Genomic DNA, 12,799 nt, shown 5'->3' with positions numbered 1-12,799 from the left:
TCTTTAGATGAGGTCAGATCAACATATGGAATGTCAGAACAGGAAGGACGGGTGGGGAAGGATCAACATATGGAATGTCAGAACAGGTCAGCTTTTGGGTTTGAGGTTTGAGGTCAGATGTAGAATTGGTGGTCGGCTCCACATATGCAGATATATCCAGTCCAGTCTTCTCCTCACGTGATGTCACAAGGTGTGACCATATATGGAGGCGTGATGTCACGAGGCGTGACCATATATGGAGGTGTGATGTCACGAGGCGTGACCATATGTGACGTGGGGTGACTGACGGATGGGAGATGCAGGTTTTCATAGTAAATGCGAACTATGGTCGTAATAAAAATCAATTTAAAATGTATTGTTATGATATGATATATATTGATTGATTGAAAATGTTATTAACAGATTGCACAATGGGTACAGTTCAAGGAAGATAGGTCAATACAAAAACTGCTAAGAGGCTAAAACCAGAAAAAGCACTGGTCCTCCATTTTCAATTCGTCAAAACATTTAAAGACATACAAATATAAATAATAAAAATATAAATAAATACATCAAATCAAATACACCGTTAGAAAAAAGGGAATACGTCTACAGTATAAAGTGGGGGGACTTTTACTATTTTACAGGGGCCAGTTTTGAATTGCAGGCGCCCGTAAGTGCTCTTTGAGAGTGGTTTTGAAGGAGGCTAGGGATTCACATTTCTTAACGGCTTTTGGTAGGGCGTTCCATATTTTAGTGGCATATAATAGTGATAGGGATAATGTGATGATGATCCCCATGATGCAGGGACAGGGTCAGCCCTATGGGTTGGAATTTGGGTTGGTCGTTGGTGTAGGGACTACAATTTACAATTTACAATTTAGGCATTTAGCAGACGCTCTTAATCCAGAGCGACTTACATTAGGCAAGAACAAAAGTATGGGAATACATCACATATATAAAATGCATTTATCAAGAAACATGCGTAAGCTAAGAACGTAACTAGAACATATCTATATAATGACACTATACATATTAAATATACATATATACTATACTATGCTATACATATGTACTATGATGTGCTATGACTACATACAATGCAATTATTGTGCTATCTACATGACATGCTATAAGTCTGTTTCAAATGCTATCTAAGTCTAAAAAGTGCTATCTAAGGGGGTAGGATAAGTGCTATGGGCCATGATGGAGTCTGAAAAGGTGGGTCTTCAGACTACGGCGGAAGATTGGGAGTGATGCTGCAGTTCTGATTGCAACGGGGAGTGCATTCCACAGTTTTGGGGCCAGAAGGGAGAAGAGTTTGGGACGTGTGGAGCGTTGTCCCGGCGTTTTTAGTGAGGGTACTTCCAGCTTTCCTGCGTTGGCTGATCTGAGTGCGCGGGAGGGTTTGTAGGGTTCAATCATGCTTGCAAGATATGGGGGAGCCATACCTTTGGTTGCTTTGAATGCCAGCATCAGAGTTTTGTATTCTGTGCGGGCAGCGACTGGGAGCCAGTGCAGGGAGCGGAGCAGGGGGGAGACATGTGAGAATTTTGGCTGGTTGAAGACTAGGAAGGTAATGGGGTTGGTTAGGGTTAAGGTTGATTGAACATAATAGGGCTGAGGAACCAGCTAGCCTACACCAGTGGTTCTAAAACATTTTCATGTCAAGAACCACAAATTCGATGTATTTTGCACACAGACCCCCCATCTGAAATTATTTTAGACCCCCAGGGACGATAACAGAAGATTTGGGTTTAACTGATGTTGATGCTATATTATTAACTCATTTAGCCATGGGGAGTTGGGGACCCCCTGGAACCCCCCTCAATGACCCTGGGGTCCCCACTTTGAGAACAGGCGGAACGAAAGTGTCTCAGCAGCATTGCATTCTAGTCGGAGGATCGCTTAGAGCGTCACACAACACAACACTACACACCTCCAGTGGCGGGCTCATATATATACTCTATGGGCGGGCTGGCTCGGCTTGCGACAATGATAAACACGCCTGATCTGACCAGGAGAAAATACAAATACAAACTAAACATTAGAGACTGAGCAAAACTATTTTACTACTACTATACAGGATACAAGGTAAGTCTTCTGTCCTGGTTGTGCTGTTGTTGACGCAAACAGACCCCGGCGCGCTCCTTGTAAGCTTATAAAGTTTTAAGAACAATGTATTCCGTCTCTGTTTAGCCTGGAGTTGACTTGATGATGACGTTAGTGTCCAACTGTCCATAGGTTTTGCTAATATATAGTTGTGCAATATACGCCCAAAGGCTACCACGAGTCGAGTCGACACACATTAATAATTAAGCAAGATGCATGATGATAACAAGTGTTGTGGATTCCATTGTGTGCCGTGTGCTACTCGAGCTCTACAGTTATAATCATACTAAAGAGGGGAAAAGTGCATTGTGAGTCGTGACCCCGTTATGAGTTATGACCTATTTAGCCATTTATGCTTCCTTCGTACCCTAACTAACTACTAGCCCTGGTCCAGTGCTTACAGGACCAGGGCTAACTAGCTCCTTTCGGAACCCTACGTTAAAGTTTCTGACATTTTGATGACTTTATGTAGGGTTCCTTCTCACCGGATTCAAGCGACATGGGATGCCATCTGACTTCCCCTGACTTAGCCCTGTGCTGCGGTGTGGGTGTCGCGCTGACATATTCCAAACGAAGCATATGAACGCTATAGGAGACAACGAACCATCTGACCCCCCCCGCGAACGGCTCAGAAGCCGTTAAGTATTTTTAATGTTTGTACGACCGTTTTGCCAGCTCTGAAATTCTCTCTTGTTGACATCCCATTGTACCGCCTCTCGGCATCTCGGTTGGCTAGCAGCGCCTCCCTACGCGCCTCGTAGGCGCAGCTAGCCAACCGAGATGTCAACAAGGAGGGACCGAAGAGAGAATTTCAGAGCTGGCAAAACGGTCGTACAAACATTAAAAATACTTAACGGCTTCTGAGCCGTTCGCGGGGGGGGGGTCAGATGGTTCGTTGTCTACTATAGCGTTCATATGCTTCGTTTGGAATATGTCAGCGCGACACCCACACCGCAGCACAGGGCTAAGTCAGGGGAAGTCAGATGGCATCCCATGTCGCTTGACGCCGGTGAGACCGGACCCTACGTGGTAGGTCCAAAGGAGCTCAACCCGGGGGGTCCGGAGACGGGCTAAGGGCTAACTAACTACCACACAGTAATCATTCCCAGCTGTGTCAACACGTGTGTAGCGCCCAAAAAACGTGTAGCCCTAGTGGACTGGTTTCCGACAGTCAGGTTGTAGTTAGGACGTGTGCTCCAGAAACTGATGTACAGTCCAAACGTTCCATAGAGTTGGTATAATAATATTAATAATATTTATCTATTACATTTCTCTGTAACTGCAGGCCTATATAACAGCCTTCCACAAAAGTGTCTGAAAAACGGTTTGCCTCTTTTCAGCAACACCTGCTGGTTGATTGAGACCTGATTAAATATCTGGGCTGGCACTGATTGATTTGATTGATTGAAATATTTATTAACAGTTTGCAGAATTACAGTACATTTCAAGCACAAACTAAATACAAAGGCTGTTAACTGTGAGTGGACGACCCAATTAAGCATTACACTTGTTTACAAGAGGGTCCACCATGTTCAATTCATCAAAACATTTAGAGACGTACAAATAGACACTTCTATATAGACAAAGAACAGAACAGGAATTCATCATAATGGAGGTAAAAAGGGAAAAGAAACATATACAGTGAGGGGAAAGGGGGGGGGGGGGATTCAGATTTTACGGGGGCCAGTTTCGACTGACCACGCCCTTCAGTGGACAAATGGCTCTTAGTTACAACATGTCTATGAATTTCTTTTTGTGTACCTGTCTTTGTGTTGAATGTTTTTAGAATAAACCTGTAAATAATCTCTCTCTCTCTCTCATATTTTGTGACAGATCTAGGTGTTGACCTGAGCCGAGGAGAAAGCACTGAAGCAGGAAGTGGAGAGCACCACAGAGATGAAGCCAGATGCCTTGTTGTCAGTTGGAGAGAGACTGAAAGCAGGAAGGAGAGTCATGAAGACGTGGCCGAGCACTGGAAGATCAGGTTTGTGATGCTGCTTGTAAAGCAGTGATGGAAGAAGTATGTTTTACTTGAAATGAAATGAAATGAAATGAAATGATTACTATATTTACCCAGGGTATCTGGGCTAAGCTCAAGAACTTGTTTCCAGCCAGGCCCTGCTCATAGAACATTTCATCGTAGTGGTTCAATGCCTTGTTCAAGGGCACTTCAGCGGTGGTAATTTTAACGTGTCGGACCGCTGATTCGAACTGGCGACCTTCCGGTATCAAGACCGCTCTGCAATCCGTTCGGCCACCGCTGCCACATTAAGTAAAATAATTAATACTGCAATGTAGATATACTCTGTTACGTAAAAGTCCGGACTTAAAAATGTACTTGAGTAAAAGTACAAAGGTATTGGCATCAGACTATACTTATAGTATAAATATAATTATGAAATGGTATAAAAATAATACAATAAAATAGTATAAAATATACTTATAGTATAGATATTGTACCAAAAGTAAAAATGTATGAAAATCTTTTGAAAATAGCTGATCTACAAGCTACAATGATCTATATATATGGCTGAAGTGGTCTGTAGTATAGTCTGAAGACTCAACCTCTTCAGACTCTACCTAGCCGTGACTATCTTGCAGTCTTATGCAAAGGCTAAAATGTAACTTAGATGGCATTTTATGTAAACGGATGCCAGGTCATTGTTGAACTTGTAGACCTGGCATCCTATAGTGTGTATAATCTCAATGTACAGATTATTTTTCTCCTTGATATTATACTGTTCAGACTGAGAATAGGTTGTTTGTTTACCCATGATCCTAGATCACTTTCTATGCATCTGATGTATTACCTTGTGTTTTACTTGCTTACTGTAAAGTGACATACATTCGTCATACGTAAGAGATGCTCTGGATTAAGAACGTCTGCTAAATACGTTAATTGTAAATCTGTAATTGTAGTAAGTAACTAAAGCTGTCAGATAATTCTAGTCAATAAAAGGTACAATAGTTGCCTCTGACATCAAGTGGAGTCTATGGAACGTATTGAAAATTGTAAACACTGAAGTAAAAAAGACCTAAAAATCCACAGGTATCGGCAAGCGTAAAAAAGGCCCGTCGGTGCAACCAAAATGGAAACCAGTGGCCTTGATGGGGGACATGAGAAGAAGGTTCAAGGCGGCCTGGTGCAACATTCACCCCTGGCTTGAGTATTCTCACTTATCAGACTCTGTGTATTGTTATGCCTGCAGGCATTTTAGCCCCCCTAATGGCACAGATGCGGTATCTGACCCGCCGTCTGGATTCAAAAACTGGAAGAAAGCAACCTACAAACAGGGGGGGTTTGCAATGCATGCCAAGTCTGAGCAGCACAAACGGGCAATGATTACATGGAGGGACCACCAGAGAGCTGTAGCAACTAATCCAGCACTGACAAATGTCCTAAAAACGAAACGTGACAAACAGGTTAGGAAGAATCGGGAATATATGCAACATATAGGGCGAATGCTACTGTTTACTGCCACCCAAGACCCTGATGACAGAGGCCTCAGTGAGTATAGTGACCCAAATTATGAAGGGACCTTCGTGGCACTTCTAAAGTTTGCTGCTGCATTTAACAAAGCTGTTAAAAAAAGGGTGAGTTCCGTCAACAATGTGGTGTACACAAGCAAAGCCATTCAGAATGAGGTTCTGGATTGTTTTGCAGCCATGGTTCGAGCCGAAATTGCAGAAGAGCTGAGACAGAGTGAAGTGTTCAGCATCATGGCACATGAAGCAAAAGAGCAGATTTCTCTAGTACTCAGGTACTATTTCAATGGAGCTGTCCAGGAGAGTTTTCTCCATTTTGAATCCTCTGAGGGGCTAAGTGAATCAGGGCTTGCTGAAAAAATGATCCATATATTGGAAAGTCATGGTCTGGAACACAGAAACAACCTTGTAGCCCAAGCACACACTGGTGTTGAACTCTTGAGTGTTGATGATCATTCCGGGGTCCAGGCTAGAATCAAAGAGCAAGCAAAATATGGATTTTACATCCATAGCAATGCCCAATGTCTAAATGTAGTTTTAGTAGATGCAGTCAAAGCTGTCCCAGAGGCAAGTATCTTCTTCTACTTGCTAGAAAAACTGTGTGAGTTCACATCTCTGTCACCTGTCCATTATAAATGGCTGGCTATGCAAAGAGACATGTACGAAGGAGCACCAAGGGAACTCCAGCAATTAACTGACATCCAAGGGGCATGTAGCTTTATAGCTCTACAAAACATTATGGATAGATTGCCTGCTCTTATGCGAGTACTGCAAGAGCTATATGATCGTGAAGAATTCAGCAATAGGACAACTCTTGAGGCTGGAAGTCTGCTGGACCAGATAGATCTTCAATTCATCGTGCATCTTGTTGCACTCTGTAAAGTGTTTAGAGAAACAAAACCTCTCTCTGATGTGCTACAGGCTTCAGCACCTGACTTTTCAAAAGTTGCCGATTTAGTTGAAGCTTTAGTTCAAACACTGACTGACTTCAGACAGGAGTCATTTTTTGATGGCTTGTGGGATGAAATATTGAACATTTCTGAGCAATGCGACGCTGCAATAGAAAAACGAGAAAAAAGGCTGAGCTCTGAGGCTGAGCTCTACGACGTCCCACACGACGTCCAGGACCACCTCGGCGGCCTCAGTCTCGATGACCTCAATGATCTTGGTGACAATCGCGGTATAGATACTACTGTTCATCAAAGAGAGAGGTTTCGTACAGCCTTTTTCTACCCCGTAATTGATCAGATGGTCCATGAGCTTAACAGACGTTTTTCAAAGACAACCTGTGACATAATGAACAGCATCCAAGCTCTAAACCCCAAAAGCGACGCATTTCTTCAAAATGACGCTCTGCTTTCATTTGCTCGATTGTATGATTCAAACATTGAACACTTGGGGAACGAGCTACCTATGTTCATCCAATATTTGGAAAGGAAAACGCAGGCCGGGATGCAGACTCCTTCTAGTACAGCAGAGCTGACACTGATCCTTGAGCCGTTCAAAGAAGTGTTTGTTGAGCTCTTCAGACTCGCAAAGATAGCAGTCGCAATCCCACTGAGTGCTGCTTCTTCTGAGAATATCTCTAAAGTGAACCTCATGACAAATCATCTCAGGTCCTTAGGTCATCTTAGGTCCTACCTAAATTATGGTGAGATTGAGCTGCAGAGTTTGTGCAATGAGGATGTACTTTGTATTGAGTCTAGGAGGGCAAATGATTTGTGTCTTGACACATTTATTGATCGTTTTGCCAAAAAACACCAAAACCGCAGAATTATGTTGGTGTAAATTGAAAATCTACAAAGAGAACTACAGACAGGGATGCAGATACCCTCTAGATAACCGAGCTGGTACTGTTCATTGAACCTTGTGAAGTGTTGTTGCAACAAAGAATGCATGTAACTTGAGCTGTAGAAGTGAAGATAACAGGAATGTCTCATTTCATTTTCAATGTTGTAATTTGGAACATGGCATTATTGTACGTAACTGAAGTTACTGAAACAAATGTGATTCCTGAAACAAATGCCAATCTTGCTTTTGTTTTCTTTCTTTGTGTGCTGTTATTTTATATACTGAATTTTTTTTGAAAGTTTGAACACTGAAGTTTTGTGTCTAAAAGAAACATTTTGAAAGCTTGAACACTGAAGTTTTGTCTAAAAGAAGCATTTTGAAAGCTTGAACACTGTTTTGTGTCTAAATTTGGAAAAGCAATAAAGTTGAATCAACACAAAGTGGAGAACATTGTTTGTTTCTTGTTTCGTTTCAGGTCAAATGTGTCCCTTTGACAAAACTAACCCAACCAAGAAGTTAAGAACCACTACTATGGGACCGCCCATGTTGATGTTGTCTTTTTAAAGCCACAGTAGGCTCCAGGTGCTACATTTTGAATGTAGTAATGTTCAGCAACTAGTAACTAAATTATAAATATTTTTATGGAAAAAATGAGAATCGTGATCTCAAAATCGAGATTCACATTTGAGCAAGAATCGTGCAGCACTAGAGCGGAACATCAGTGTCAAGGTCATTTGTATTGCTTGATGCTTTGTTAGCTGGAGGGCTAAACATAGTAAATGTTGTGGTGGGACATGCACAGGGGTAATGAGATACTGTATTATTGTCTGTCTGCTCAATAATTCATTTGGACTTTGCTTGTTTGTGTTTGAGAGATCCATAGAATATGGTTACAGTTATACAAGTGATGCTAATGCGGATGTCTTCCAAAAAGGAATTCTAGTCATTGATGACATTACCCGTAGGCTACTGTGTGCCAAATAAGTGTCATTGATTTTGTTTCTTCATTGCCATGTTTTACAATCTGGCTCGACAACATTAATATGAATAAAGTCATCCGAAACCGACACATTTGTCATCAACTTGTCTTGACAGCATTCAGTGAAGACATAATTTGATACCATCTGAGTTGTTGATTTAGTATCTCATCCACTAAATCAATACATTTTTGTTTGTTTCTCGATATATTTGGATCATTGATGATAGATGGGCTGTCATGTAAGGGCCTGCAAACAATTGGTATCACTGCCGTGTACACACACACACACACACACACACACACACACACACACACACACACACACACACACACACATGAGGGTTCATTCAATATGGCAACATAACCAGCACACTGCAATTAAGAAGTAGGCAATCACTTGACCTTGACTTGTGTTTTCTCTATCAACTGATTGGACTTTTGGGGGGCTTTTAGAGGAAACTCAGGCACGAAAAGAATATCTCTAGGTTATTATCACACAAAGGATGGTCCATATAAATGTAAATTGAAATCCAGACTGTAACCACCAAATTAAATGGATAATGGAAATTAAGTAATAGGCATTCTAATCTACTTTTTCAGTTTCACTCAAGCCTGAAGGCACAGCCTTTCATTTACCCCAAATAGAGCTTTTATTTCCGTGCAATGTCAGCCAGCAGGGCAATTTTGCATGGTGGAGCGCACAGAAACAGCTCAGACTATTTCAGGGACCTCTTGTATTTCACAGTTTCTAATTTGAATTCTGGTTGCCCACAAAGTAGGCTAAACTAAGCCAAGCGTGTATACAATACAAGTAATGTATATATTTTAATTTAAAGCATTTAATTCGAGCACTGCTCGAGTAGATGAGACTGCAGTTGCTGGTTCGTTTGAAATGTGCATAGTAAAATTACATTATGTTTACTTGACCATAAGTGGTGACATGAAACCACAGATTATTATTATGGAACTGTGATACTAATAAATCAGTTAGTTAAATTGGTTGTTATGCAGGAACTGGGCAACAGATGGCGCTGTGGACATAGGCATTTACCGTAATGTTTAGCTATAATTTTAATTAAGGCAATGATTCATTCTTTACTTGATCTGTGGGCTCTTTCTGGTGTGAATGAATGATGATTTCCACTGCACCAGAGTAGTAGAATTCTCTTTAACACCGGAATTAAGAAAACCGTAAAACAATTATTTCAGGAGGCGCTTGCACTTCATTCTTTACTGTAGGCAGCAGACGTAGCAAGGGCGCAAATCTCGCGACGTTTGTGCAGCAGCTGAGCTCTGAAGAAAAGCAAGGGGCTTTTGACATAATGTCAACAAAATAGATAAATTAACACACCACAGGTAATGAGACCTAAATATTATATTGTTTACCATTGTAATATGATTGATAACAGCGATGCGAAGGCATTCCTTATGTCCCAGAATAGATATTTAATGTAAAAAGTGGCTTAAGAGGCAGTTACAGTTGGAAGTGTCGCGGTGCGTGTCATGTCTCTGCAGCCAGCCAGTGACTGTACTTTTGCATGTGGACAGTTATGCTGCCTTTTGCGGCACCGGAAATAGCAGACCTACAAGCTCACAACGCGTCGCGGGCAGACGCCTTGTGAGCTTGTAGGTCTGCGACACCCCGGCGGCGTGCAAACAGTTATAAATCAGCGGCTACAATCATCATCATCTATATTACTATTTATATTAAGCTATTATAACACAAACATTCAACACTATTTTGGATACGTTTACTTTGCGTATATCTCTATCTATCATCATGTCGAAATTGTGTCGCAAATAGAACACACTATTACATTCCATTCCGATCTCCTAAAGTCCTATGATATAATTGAACGCTAAAAGACGAGTGTTTATCATATAATATTGTCAGCAGTAATTACCGTAACCGTACCTTCAGGCTTCAGTGCATTAAGACAGTGGTTTTCAACCAGTGGTCCGAGGAGGGTACAGGTGGTCCCCAGCTAAATAATGAGAGAGTTGGTAACCAAATGGACCCTTATAGACCTTTAACTCTTGAGAGTGTAAAATGAAACATCATTTGAAACAATCATTTTACACTCTCAAGAGTTCAATTCTTTTTAAACATCTGCATAACTTAATATACTAGAAGTCTACACAATTAGAGAATGTAGAAGAATTGTTATTTTTGATCAACGTTTGCCTGTTATCTCTCCTATACATATGGTACCAGACCAGTGCAGTGCCACGTCAATAAACCATGGAATTGTGGACAAAATCTTATCCAACAATTTCGAAATAGTCTTTAGTTTGGGTCTGAGAGGCTAAATTTCATCCAATGGTGGTCTGTGGCTCAAATGTCGAATAAATAATGGGACTTGACATGAAAAAGGCTGAAAACCACTGGACACCAGCATGTACACTGTGCATAGTATTATTATAAACAATATAAAGCATCATATCATATAATAACTAGAAAAAGTGCCCTTCTGGGCACAGGTCTCCACCAGGAGGATAGGACTGTGTGAGATGTTTGGCAAAATGTTTAGGAGTAATATAAATAAGTAATATGTTTGCCTTTGATGGCAATTGGATGATTTGAGGCATTTTGTTCCAAAAATGTGTTTTGCAAAAATCAACCTGTTGGTGGCGCTATAACAGGCCAATGTGAAAAGGGTGGGATATATTCCTCAGCCTAGTAAGAAAATGTGTGAAAGATTTGACGTAAATTGCATGCTGCGTTCATGATTTGAGGCTTTTGTTCAAAACGGGGCAATCTTGCAAACTGTGAAAGCCAATTATAGCCAATTAGGATGGAATATGAAATATCGGACAGATCCGACTTGAGCACATGACCATAGAGATACTGTGTAACGATTTGTGAGATTTTTGGACAGAATCTGGAGGAGTAATATCCAAAAATGTGTTTTACAAAAGTCGGCCTCCTGGTGGCGCTATAAAAGGCAGATGCGGAAAATGCAGGTCAAAGGTTTGTCCTTGGCCTCTAGGGAGTGTGCATGCAACGTTTCACGCAGATCGGTGCAGTTTTAGGTAAACAATGTGAAAAGCTGCCTCATGGTGGCGCTATAACAGGCCGAAAATGCGGCGCAGAGGTTCATTGTTGGCATCCAGGGAGTGTGTGTGCAAAGTTTGGCATCGACCGGGTTAACGGTGCCGGAGATTAGCTGGTAACGGACGGACGGAAGGACGGACGGACTGACACACACACGGACGGAGTGCAAAACATACTCTCTCCCCATGCCTTCGGCCTGGTGGAGACAACAATGCACGTGCATTGTTATGTTATGTAATAGTGGAAATACTGTATAGCCTACAGTACAAGCTCACATTGCGATGCTGTATGTGTATAAGATGTAACAACTAGAAAAAGTGCCCTTCTGGGCACAGGTCTCCACCAGGAGGATAGGACTGTGTGAGATGTTTGGCAAAATGTTTAGGAGTAATATAAACATGTTTGCCTTTGATGGCAATTGGATGATTTGAGGCATTTTGTTCCAAAAATGTGTTTTGCAAAAATCAACCTGTTGGTGGCGCTATAACAGGCCAATGTGAAAAGGGTGGGATATATTCCTCAGCCTAGTAAGAAAATGTGTGAAAGATTTCACGTAAATTGCATGCTGTGTTCATGATTTGAGGCTTTTGTTCAAAACGGGGCAATCTTGCAAACTGTGAAAGCCAATTGTAGCCAATTAGGATGGAATATGAAATATCGGACAGATCCGACTTGAGCACATGACCATAGAGATACTGTGTAACGATTGGTGAGATTTTTGGACAGAATCTGGAGGAGTAATATCAAAAAATGTGTTTTACAAAAGTCGGCCTCCTGGTGGCGCTATAAAAGGCAGATGCGGAAAATGCAGGTCAAAGGTTTGTCCTTGACCTGTAGGGAGTGTGCATGCAACGTTTCACGCAGATCGGTGCAGTTTTAGGTAACAAATGTGAAAAGCTGCCTCATGGTGGCGCTATAACAGGCCGTACTGGAAAATGCGGGGCAGAGGTTCATCGTTGGCATCCAGGGAGTGTGTGTGCAAAGTTTGGCATCGACCGGGTTAACGGTGCCGGAGATTAGCTGGTAACGGACGGACGGAAGGACACACGGACACACGGACACACGGACGGACACACACACACACGGACGGAGTGCAAAACATACTCTCTCCCCATGCCTTCGGCCTGGTGGAGACAATAAATAAACACATTTATATTGCAGTGGAGGAAAACTGATCCTTACTGTGACAATGCTGGGTATCTATCAGAGGTGTCAAGTTGTTCTCTTCCTGTACTGTTTCTATTTGTATTATGTATTTGTATTTGTATTGTTGGCATGGTAGAGTTAGAGTAGATGAGCAGTTTTGAGCACTTTAGGGTGGGTTGTTTAGGCCAGTGGTACTCAAACTTGTGGGGCTCAGGGCACCCCAGTATACAGACCCTTTCATCCACGGTAAC

General features: G+C 41.8%; 1 protein-coding gene across 2 annotated transcripts in view; it reads left to right on the top strand.

The window, feature by feature from the left end:
- The first annotated feature begins 1,924 nt into the window (after positions 1-1,924).
- med30 (mediator complex subunit 30) overlaps positions 1,925-12,799 on the top strand; it is a 61,203-nt gene continuing 50,328 nt past the window's right edge. The window contains exons 1-2 of one of the 2 annotated variants that reach the window (XM_079522863.1): positions 1,925-2,073; positions 3,925-4,075. The gene's annotated coding sequence lies outside the window, so the exon portion shown is untranslated. Of the gene's footprint in view, positions 2,074-3,924; positions 4,076-9,612; positions 9,704-12,799 lie in introns of those variants that run through there. The other variant, XM_079522864.1, reaches the window with a different exon arrangement.

Source organism: Electrona antarctica (genome assembly GCF_951216825.1).
Source record: "Electrona antarctica genome assembly, chromosome: 15".
Taxonomy (NCBI): domain Eukaryota; kingdom Metazoa; phylum Chordata; class Actinopteri; order Myctophiformes; family Myctophidae; genus Electrona; species Electrona antarctica.
The sequence above is the reverse complement of the archived record's forward strand: the minus strand, read 5'-3'. Positions and strand labels throughout refer to the sequence as shown.